Here is an 11,827-nt window from a genome sequence, read left to right on the forward strand (position 1 = left end):
TGTAAACTGATCCATAACGTCAAAATCAGCAGCTTTTGCTACACATCATCTTCTCACTCAACATACAATCCTGTTAAACTAAAAAAAAATCAAAGGCCATATAAACAAGATCGTATTAATAATAAAAAGTGCTGATGTAAAAGAAAGGCAAGAAATACGTTTTTACTTCTTTTTTCTTTTTTGCAGGATAAGAAGCAATACAGGTGAAGTAAAGGAACTACTTTCAGTTATAATGAACATTGCAAGGAAATTAGAGCTAAAGGACCATGCATGGCTTCTCTAACCTGAAAAGATCATTACTTAAATTATAAGTATTATATTATATATTATATATATTATATTGTTTGGTTCTTTCGCACATAGGAAAGTTTATATTTGGCCAGTGTTGCAAGTGAATTGGCTTTTTGATTTTGTTTCCCATGGATGTGAAACCAGTGTGAGACCACATGCTTCTGGAGCCTCTCTGTTGTCAGAATGTACTGAAATGAGCTGGAACATTGGGGTACTCTGTGTGTGTTTGTGTGTGTGGGTGGGTGTGTTTGAGTTTGTGCCATGTGCGCTATATCTCTGTCCTCATCTAGCCCTGTTGTCATCTCCTTTCTGCCAGCTTTTTTATGCCCTCTTCTTTCATATGCTGTTTTTTCCTCTCCCTTGCAGTTTACACATATCTCCTTCATGCTTCCAATATATGCAAGAAATGAAAAAAGACAAAAAAATGGAGTTAATGCACTGTCTATTCCATTAGGAAATTAAAGCTAAAATATTTGTGTGTTCATAATTTTAGTCAAATTTTATTCTTTCAGCATTGTTGCTTAAATAAAAACAAACATATATAAAAAACATATATGAGTACTACATTTTTTCCATCCCTGCTTCGATTAGTTGTGTCTGACAAATAAAGAGATCAGTATGAACAAAATAACAGGACGCTATTTTGCTTGCCGAACAGCAATATTTCCTCAAAATGTATTTCCACATTTAGCCTCACTAATAGTAGGACTGTTTTTTAATTCTTTATACTTTGTATTACATAATTATATGAAGGTGTTTCTGTTTAGCCAAGCATTTCAAAGTAGAGCTTATTTATCGCAGCAGCAAAACAACTTAGTATTTCATTGTTCATATTTGTTGTTTGTAATTTAGTGGTGTAATTCTAATGCACTGCTAAATTTGCTCAAATTTAGAGAAAACTGGGTATAGTTTGTTATAGCAATACCTATTTAATAGGAGCATATTTATAAATATTGGGATGAAGACCTGTTTTCCCAGGCATGAAAAATATAAATCAGTGCTCTGATGACAGTGACGGATGTGGATATTCCTACAAGAAAGCAAATGTTTCGTAGGTCCTCACATGCTCAGACACTCCTCAGAATTAGTTTGGTACTTCAGTGATCTCCAGAACTGGCAGAGAGAATGATTTTCATTACAGTCATCTCACCAATGCTAATTAGGCCAATAACTTGGATGATTATAGCCATGTGGCAGCATGCTGCTGAGCCAACATGTTTGATGAACATACCTAATCATTACATAAATTAGTAATTGTAACAGATGTAACAAAGGGTCATAGCCACTGTCCGACATTCAATATTAATTTTGCTAATAAATGAAGGGATACGGTTGCCTTCTTCTTGTGTGTAAGTGAACTGACAGTAATGTTCATCACACTGCTTTCATATTCATTGGTGAAAATACTCATGACTCATATAAAAATGCCTTTTAGAAAAAAGTCCTAACTAACAGCAAACTACACACAGACATAAAAAGCCACAGAGTGTTAGCTGCTACACACATTTTTTTGCTGAAAGCATAAGGCATGGACACATATTCTGTCTCGTCATGTTTAATGGGCAGACACGGAAATGTCCACCAGGGGAAAGTGTACTGACTTAATGCAATTTTGCCCGTTAGCTTTGTCAGATAGACTGCAGCAGTGAAGAGCTTAACTTGCCTGGAAGTGTCAAGATGGGCCAGTTTAAATGTAAAGTGGTGGGGTGTTTAAAATAGTCTTGCTGACATTACATGGTCTATTCCTTGTCTTGTAAAGCACCAACTAATAGAGCGAGTGTCTTTATGTTGTATCTCCATGACTCTGCCGGCTTAGTTGTCAGTCAAAAAATGTATACTTGCTTGAACCCTTCAGAAGGTTTTGTCACTTCGGTTTTTTCATATAATTAGATCCAGTAAAGCTTAACAATGTGGTCAACCTATATCTTTGCTGTCTTCCAGTTTTTGATTTTTGTGCTATTTTCCACAACAGCCTGGTGCTGTTTTTATTTCTGTGTGTGGCTTTTGTTTTGTATACATTTCATGTGTGTGTTTGAAAATTGGATGTAAATGTTCTTCTCTTGTGCCCGTCTATTTTACTGGTAGCCTCTTAGCAATAAACCAATGTTGTGTAAATGTGTGTGACTTTATGCTCTTATGCATGATTACTAGCTCTCGCTAGCTTTTAATTTTTTCATGTTTTCATACATACCTAATTGTTTCCATTATATACGTACTTTAAACGACTCACACAAGCATGTGAAAATGCTTGAAATGCTTCTAGGTCTTGAATTCACATGAACAGCACCATATTTGTTTTCATTAAAATGACTTGAAACTTAAAGATCTTCATATGAAACACAGTTAGACTCGGTTTGTGTATTTAGTTCATAGTTTCAGATTCATTGCTTTTGAATTGCCACAGTGTACATTTTTAAACATATTCCTGGATGGATAAAGGAAGACTGGACAATGACTGGACAATTTCGTTCATCTCAAAAAGGACTCATGAAATTGTTTACTTACACATCATACATGTAACAAAGTAGTCAGGTTTTTGTTCAATTCTCTTTTTTCTCTAACTAATTAGAACAAGGGTACAAGAATGCCATCGTTATCACCATATCACTATGTAAACATGAAATTGCCCCACCCTTGCATCTCGTGACCTTTATGTAACCACTGGTAATATTAAAAATTGTAAGATGCTGCATACCTAATCACCCAGGACCAAACACATTTCAAATGTTAATCTCATTTTATCACTAAAAAAATACAAATGAGAAACAATGTATACGGTTATCTCATTAGGTTCATTCACGTATTGTGGATGTAAGAGTGGCATTTTCTTCCTAAATCACCAGTGACTGACACTGTTTTGACACCTGGGTTAGAAAAAAACACAGTAACAGTAACAAACATGTAAGCTGCTCCATCCTCTATTAGTATCATCAAGTGGTGTACAAGCAGATGTTCTTTTTTCGCTTGGTTTCTAGATAGCTGATCCCACAGCTAGGAAAATGACAAATTCACCTATAGGTTAATTAATGGCACACACCAAATAACTTCTTTGTTATAATTACAGTTTGAACTTTTAGTGTCTGGATCAAGCAGCTCTTTTGTGGCAAATTTTGAATTTTGACTCCTTCATTTCAGTGTGTCAAATACATTTTCAATTACCAAAAGTTAAACTTATCAATTTGACACATGCTGATATTTAGGGGTGTGAAAAAAAGTGGTTTTGCAGGCATCCCCGTAGCATCACAAAGGAAATTTGGGCCATAACTCAAAAATTCATATCCTAATGCTTAAAAAAATCACCCCAAATAATTAATTTATGACATTTTACATCCAAAGGGTTGATGGTCAGCTTCATATTGACACGATAATATTCTGCAAAAACACTTATTTAGTGCTATATTTTGGCAACAGGGGACATTGTGACAGTATTAAACATTTAGCTAGATGGCACCTGAATATAAAGTCCTTCAAAATCTCCACTAATTATTACATATATAACAAGAGTTTGAGTAGACAGTAATGTTAAAATACTCCTTAACTCATTGCCATAGGAATAAACTCATAGAGGTATAGAGTAGAGGTGTATTTTTTTTTTTTTGTATTGTCTTATATTAGCACTGGTTTCAGTTAGTTATGTGAATTCCTTACATATTGATCAGCGACAAACTTTCTTGTTTCTTCTATGTCTTATACATTATTTGACATTCAGTGTTTATCCTGTTAGGATTATGTGTCCTTTAGGCACAATACATGCACAAGTTCTTCCAAAAACAGACAGAGCTAATCATTTAAAAAATACTATTAGAAACTGGTAGGATATAATAGGTTTTCAAAAAAAATCTGCAGGGTATTTTTATTTATTTATTTAATTATTTTACCTTAAATATATTAATAACTCTTGGTTTTATTATTCTGAAATGATCATTTTTCATTTCCTTTTTCAGATATCCACCTGCCAAGAGCATGTGTTGTCAACTTTTTCAACTGAATTTATTTATGTGGTAATGCATGTTGTGCTCTGTCAGAAGATTATTGATGAAAAAATGGAGAAAAGCAGGCAGGTAAGATGAACAGGAAAGCTGGAAGGGATATTTTGGATGGATTGAGGAGGATGGAGGAAAAAAAAGTCACAGGAGGACATTAAAAACGAAGGAAAGAAAAGTAACGGAGAGAAAAACAAGAAATACCAAAAAAAAAAAAAGATCAACAAAGAGAGCATAGGGGATAAATGGCACAAAGCGGCAAAGAGAAGAAATTTAGGAAGTAGTTTGTGTGGCTGTTTTTCCCTGTGCTTGCATGCGTGTGATTGCATGTGTGTATGTGTGTGTGTGTGTTATTGCAAGGGCACCAGATGCTCAGATGATGAATGGGTTGCTATCACAGAAACGGCAGTGTAGTGACACTGAAGACCTTAGATCACATGGCTGACATATACACACACACACACAAAAACAGCCATGTGCATTTTCTGCCATGACAGCGCTGCAGTAGAGCTGAAGAGTTATCTTTCACGTTGCAATACTCACTACTTTTTTTGTTTTTTATATTTTTATTTTCCCCATATTCTGTATGCAGTTTAGTTAAATATATATATATATATATATATATATATATATATATATATATATATATATTCTAAGAGCAGATTTAGAAGTGATACAGCTCATATATGTGGATGACATCAAGCTGTATGCCAGGCATGAGTTTGTCATGAACTCACTGATCGACCAGGATCTACAGTGAAGATATCGGGATGTCGTCCAGACTGGAAAAGTATGGCTGAATTGTTGCAGAACAGAGGGAAGGTGATCCAGATTGAAGGGATGGAGTTGCCAAAAGGCAGAATAGCAGATATGCAGGACAGCTACAAGTACCTGGATATCCCACAGGCCAATGTGAACAACAAGAAGAGATGTATGCCACTTATATTAAGACATGAAAACTCTTCAAAATGCACACAAGTCATCACCTACCAGCATCCTGAGAAACAGAAAGAGAGAGGGTAAGAATTAACAAGTGGCAAAACCACAATCCAGATTGAGACTTCAAGTATCCACATATACATCAAGAATATGGCCCACTGAAAACCAGACACTGTGGTGGTTAAGAAGGGGCAGAAAATTGCAGTTGTGATAGTTGAGGTGATCCCAGAGGACATCAACATCAGGTAGAAGGAGCACAAAAAAAAGTGCCGGGGGCTGAAGGAACAATTGAGTAGATGTGAAAGGTGAAGTCCAAAGTGGTCCCAGTGGTAATAGGAGCATTAGGAGTAGTAACCTTAAAACTGGAAGAGTGGCTTTAGCAGATTTTAGGTACAACATCAGAGCTCTATGCCAAGAAGAGTGCAGTCCTTAGAACACCTAAGATACTGCGCAGGACCAAACTCCCAGACTGCACACATACTACCCCAGGATGTGAAAGGGAGATTTTTCTTTTTTCACAGCATCTTTGTATGTTCCTCCTTTACATTCTCCTCTTTTTTACTTACCCTGATGCTTTTAGATTATCCTAAGTATATTCATACCACCTACATGTTTTTCCACAATAGATTGCCGAAGGGAAAAAATAAAATGTCAGAAGGTTTATTTTATGCCAATCCTGGGACATCTCTCTGATGCTTAACATTGTCTAGTATTTTTGATACTCACTCAAGTACAATGATACTTACTGAGATATGATTCAATGATTTTTGCACATGTGTCTTGGTATCATTGTGTGTATGTTTCTGTATATACTGTATACAAGCAGCAAAAAAAAGTCTTCTTTTCAAGATAGTTCTGATTTACTCCGACCTTTACCTGCCCCTTCCTATCCAAATTCACTAAAAGGTGAAATGTTTTTAAACACTTTTCATCTGTAATATAAGTCAAGCATTTATATAATTGCACATTTCATGTAAAGAGTAGGCATCTACAGTTTACTGCTTGTTGCAAATAGGTCACATGAGTGTGAGCTTTTTTTTTACTTTTGGCAATGCAACTTAATTCATTTACATATTTCATATATTATTAAGCTCTTTAGGAATTTTTTGTGGATTTGTCATTTCAAATATGGTCTGAAATGAATTGGTGTATTGGTTCAGCTTTAAGATGCCACTCAATAAGCATGGCCATTTATGAATTAATCACACACATTATTAGTATATTATTAATTAAGAAAAAAAGCATGTGCCAGCTTGCCGTGTATTATTAAACTTATTAAACTTTCATTCATCCATTTTCTTCCTATCCAATACAGTGGCAACTGGCTGGAGCCTGTCCCAGCTACTGACAGGCAGTGAGAGCCACAGTAGTCCCTATAGATATGTTGACAGGCCATCACAGGACTAACACAGTGAGACAGACAACCACAGACTCTTACATTCACACCTATGACCAATTTAATCACCAATTATCCTAACAAGCAGCAGAGAGCCTGGAGGCACAAGGAGAACATGCAAACACAGACAGAGCCCAGACAACCAGGAACTTCAAAATAGTAACCTTCTTGCTGTGTGGCCACTGCACCAATGTGTAACTCTGCTCTGACAAAAAACAAAACAAAAAAACAGCGTTGTTACATTTGGAGATTTAACAGTTCTTCTAATTTTTCTTCTCCTGCAGTTAATCACAACTCACTGCTTTTCTCCGCCACACTTCACTGTTTAGTTCTATTTAAACTGCTGTGCTCTGGATGCGAGATCCTGCTGTAGTAGACGGGAACCTGGTTCATGCGCAGTGAACCCAGACGCAAACAAGAACACCTTGCCGGAGTACAAGGTTAACACTCTTTAAGTGTCGTGTGTGCGATTTTTTGTGTCCGTGTTCATGTCTGTGAGCAAAGATTATCTCAACTGTGTGTTTTTGTGTGAAGGTGATTGGCATCAGCGATAAATCACTTCCACCTCTCTCATTTACAAGCACCTCATTAGATTTGTCCTTTAACAAGCCAATCAAACAGTACTCTAATTAATAAATCATATCACCACGGTAACAGCAGCCACAGGTCAATGCATCCTGGGAAAGAGGCATCTGTTTGCTGCTTTTAGAAACAAGTGTATTTGTGTGTGTGTGTGTGTGTGTGTGTGTGTGTGTGTGTGTGTGTGTGTGTGTGTGTATTTGTGTGTGTGTTCCTATTTGTGTCGCTAAGAAAACTTTATTTTTATTTTATTTTAGTTGATATAGGTGCAGATTAAATGTAGATATAATGCCATATGTCTATGCATTGATTAATGAATTAATTAGTTACAGTGGGGCAAAAAAGTATTTAGTCAGCCACAGATTGTGCAAGTTACCACACTTAAAATGATGACAGAGGTCAGTAATTTGCACCAGAGGTACACTTCAACTGTGAGAGACAGAATGTGAAAAAAAAAATCCATGAATTCACATGGTAGGATTTGTAAAGAATTTATTCGTAAATCAGGGTGGATAATAAGTATTTGGTCAATAACAAAAATACAACTCAATACTTTGTAACATAACCTTTGTTGGCAATAACAGAGGTCAAACGTTTACTATAGGTCTTTACCAGGTTTGCACACACAGTAGCTGGTATTTTGGCCCATTCCTCCATGCAGATCTTCTCGAGAGCAGTGATGTTTTGGGGCTGTCGCCGAGCAACACGGACTTTCAACTCCCGCCACAGATTTTCTATGGGGTTGAGGTCTGGAGACTGGCTAGGCCACTCCAGGACTTTCAAATGCTTCTTACGGAGCCACTCCTTTGTTGCCCGGGCGGTGTGTTTTGGATCATTGTCATGTTGGAAGACCCAGCCTCGTTTCATCTTCAAAGTTCTCACTGATGGAAGGAGGTTTTGGCTCAAAATCTCACGATACATGGCCCCATTCATTCTGTCCTTAACACGGATCAGTCGTCCTGTCCCCTTGGCAGAAAAACAGCCCCATAGCATGATGTTTCCACCCCCATGCTTCACAGTAGGTATGGTGTTCTTGGGATGCAACTCAGTATTCTTCTTCCTCCAAACACGACGAGTTGAGTTTATACCAAAAAGTTCTACTTTGGTTTCATCTGACCACATGACATTCTCCCAATCCTCTGCTGTATCATCCATGTGCTCTCTGGCAAACTTCAGACGGGCCTGGACATGCACTGGCTTCAGCAGCGGAACACGTCTGGCACTGCGGGATTTGATTCCCTGCCGTTGTAGTGTGTTACTGATGGTGACCTTTGTTACTTTGGTCCCAGCTCTCTGCAGGTCATTCACCAGGTCCCCCCGTGTGGTTCTGGGATCTTTGCTCACCGTTCTCATGATCATTTTGACCCCACGGGATGAGATCTTGCGTGGAGCCCCAGATCGAGGGAGATTATCAGTGGTCTTGTATGTCTTCCATTTTCCGATGATTGCTCCCACAGTTGATTTTTTCACACCAAGCTGCTTGCCTATTGTAGAGCAGCTTCAAGTTCCTGGGAGTCCACATCTCCGAGGATCTCACCTGGACGACCAACTGCTCCAAGCTGGTCAAGAAGGCTCACCAGCGCCTCTTCTTCTTGAGGACTCTGAGGAAGAACCACCTGTCCTCAGACATCCTGGTGAACTTCTATCGCTGCACCATCGAGAGCATCCTGACCAACTGTATAACAGTCTGGTACGGGAACTGCTCTGCCTCGGACCGGAAGGCGTTGCAGAGGGTCGTGAAAACTGCCCAGCGCATCGCCGGAGCACCACTTCCTGCCATAAAAGACATCTACAGGAAGCGGTGTCTGAAAAGGGCTGGGAAAATCATCAAAGACCCCAGTCACCCATCACATAGACTCTTCACCCTCCTGCCCTCTGGGAGGCGCCACAGGAGCCTCCGGACTAAGACCACCAGGTACCGGAACAGCTTCTTCCCCACAGCTGTCAGACTCCTGAACTCTGCCTCCTGACATCTGACCCACGTTAAACTCATGGACTGAACATACACACACCCACAATGGACAACTGTACCCTCAAACACAATAATAACATGGACTGAACCACCACTCACAACCACTAGCACTTTATATAGCCTCTGTAGAAACTATCTACACCCTCACTTATCTTAACTGCACTACTGTATAGCTCTGTGTAAATAATCATTCTGTACATTCGATAATCTTTAATCCTACAACTGTTTACAACTTGCATAGTTCCCATTTCTGTATAGCTGTATATCCCAGATTCTGTAAAGTTATTTATTTCATATTCTGTATAGTTTTTCATATTTATATCCTGTTCATATCCTGTACATAGCTTGTACTCACTACAGCCTGTACATACTTATAGTTATAGAATATTCACAACATACTTCATACCGTGTACATTATAACATACCATAATAGACCCATTTCTGTAATATACTCACATATCTATATTATTGCTAATATATATTGTAATATATCTATATCACTAAAGCACTTCTGGATGGATGCAAACTGCATTTCGTTGCCCTGTACCTGTGCATGTGCAATGACAATAAAGTTGAATTCTATTCTATTCTATTCTATTCTATTCACTCTTCCCAGTCTGGTGCAGGTCTACAATACTTTTCCTGGTGTCCTTCGAAAGCTCTTTGGTCTTGGCCATGGCGGAGTTTGGAGTCTGACTGTTTGAGGCTGTGGACAGGTGTCTTTTATACAGATGATGAGTTCAAACAGGTGCCATTCATACAGGTAACGAGTGGGGGACAGAAAAGCTTCTTACAGAAGACCTTACAGGTCTGTGAGAGCCAGAGATTTTCCTTGTTTGAGGTGACCAAATACTTATTTTCCACCCTGATTTACGAATAAATTCTTTACAAATCCTACCATGTGAATTCATGGATTTTTTTTTCACATTCTGTCTCTCACAGTTGAAGTGTACCTCTGGTGCAAATTACTGACCTCTGTCTTTATCTAATTAAATAAAGTGGTATAACACTTTATTTGGGGAATGGGTGTGTAAAACAATGATATAATAAGATTAGGCAACAATATTTATTATATTATTTTCATTTAATATACACTATTCTGCAAAAGTCTTGAGCCACCTCTCATTAATATTTTTCTAGGAAAATTGAAAATAAGCTTTACATGGTGGATCAACATCTGACCATACTTTTCTGCATTTGTAATTCTGTCAATTTTGACAAGATCCATGGCATCACTGGCTGAAATGAAGTCCCAAACCACGACAGAGCCTTCACTGCTTTTAAATCAGTGGCTGTAGATGCTCACTGTTTTACCTCTCTCCTTATACTGATGATGATTTGATCCAAAAATCTCTGTCACAGTCTGCCACTGATTTTCAGTCCAGTTCTTGTCTAATTTGACACAGGTCTACCTCACCCTTTATACCCTGTTTCCATTCTTTAACAATGGCTTCTTGACAGCAACCCTTCCACTGAGATCATTACTGATGAAGCTACTGCAAATCAAAGTATCCAGGCCAGATGCATCTCTCAGGTCTTGTGTCAGGTCTTTGCTGGAAAAATGTTCCCCTATTTCTTAATAACATAACTTTCAGATACAGTTCATCGACTGTTGGCAGATTTTTTCCTCCACTTCTCCAGTTTCCTAAAAGTTTTTAAGGACATACGTCCCACCATGCAAAAATATGTCAAGATTTTGGCTATTAACATCTTAGGAATCACCTTACTGATGCATATTTTAGTGATAAGTTTTTGACCCCAATACAGGAAGTTGATAAAAAAAAAAAAGTCCTAATCCCAATCCTGTTAATCTTACCCAATAGGCACGGTCAGTGTGAGCCAATGTGGGTGAGGGGACTCCTTCAGTACTAACCACCTAGAAATCATCTGGGCAAAAAAGCACAAGGAAATTATAAAAATCACAAAACAATCATCAAATCACTTAAACGATACTCATCTAATGAACTTACTTTGAGCTAATGCTGAGTTTGTTCTTGTCTTTAGTCAGAAAAGGTTTGAGAAAGGATGAGCATATCTGGATCCAAAGATGCACTTATCCCTGTGTTCCGAGTTGATGATAATCACCGAACACGAAAGCAGCTGGGCATCCAGTGGAAGTATGATGTAAATCAAAATCCTTCTGACTTAACCATCTAACACGGCATAAAATGAGCAGATGAAAGCAATAAATTCCAAACTCAATTTACAGGTTGGACTTCTGTTCCCCCTCTAGCGTCTCTGCTGGAATTTTCAGCTGTGAACCTCTTAGATCCAATCTTCTGAAACACTCATCTTGCAGAGGATAAAAGGGAAGAATCCCAAATCTCTTTTATACCCCACTTTATACCTGCTCACCCATTCTTCCCCTTCCTTCACTGGATGTCACATCTTCACATTTTGGACATTTTTACATCAACATTTATTATAACATAATCCCTTTGCAATTCAAATACTGAGGAATACTTTTATTTTTTTTTAAACTTTGTGTTTGTCAGTCATCATTTATTTATTTATATATTTTATAGATATATAAATGTATATATTTATTTTTGCATTTTATGAAACTTGTATTAAATCATACATTGTGTAGGTCAAACATTCTCTGCAGTTAGTGGCTCCAGTGTGTCACTTTCATGCCCATCCTGCACCACACGTTTCACTACTCAA

Source organism: Diplotaxodon limnothrissa, linkage group LG6 (genome assembly GCF_057381915.1).
Source record: "Diplotaxodon limnothrissa isolate DT_005_m linkage group LG6, D_limnothrissa_male_GT1.1, whole genome shotgun sequence".
Classification (NCBI taxonomy): Eukaryota; Metazoa; Chordata; class Actinopteri; order Cichliformes; family Cichlidae; genus Diplotaxodon; species Diplotaxodon limnothrissa.